We start from the raw sequence: 228 nt of genomic DNA, 5'->3' as shown, positions 1-228 counted from the left end.
ATATATGTATATGTATATGTATTATATCTCTTTTTACTAAAAATATCATCAAAACATTTCTTTATTATAAATAGAAATTAGTAATAACCTCACCTATTTTTATGATTGCATTTGCAATGGTCTAAGAGCGATGGCAACCATTAGCCTTTGTAGCACCATCATAACTTGTTTAAACCAACCAAATGATGCAGTTGCCATTAACATTCGTGGTTGGATGTTCAAGAAACA

This window comes from Trachymyrmex septentrionalis, unplaced genomic scaffold, assembly GCF_001594115.1.
Source record: "Trachymyrmex septentrionalis isolate Tsep2-gDNA-1 unplaced genomic scaffold, Tsep1.0 scaffold9, whole genome shotgun sequence".
Lineage (NCBI taxonomy): Eukaryota > Metazoa > Arthropoda > Insecta > Hymenoptera > Formicidae > Trachymyrmex > Trachymyrmex septentrionalis.
Note: the sequence above shows the minus strand (reverse complement) of the source record.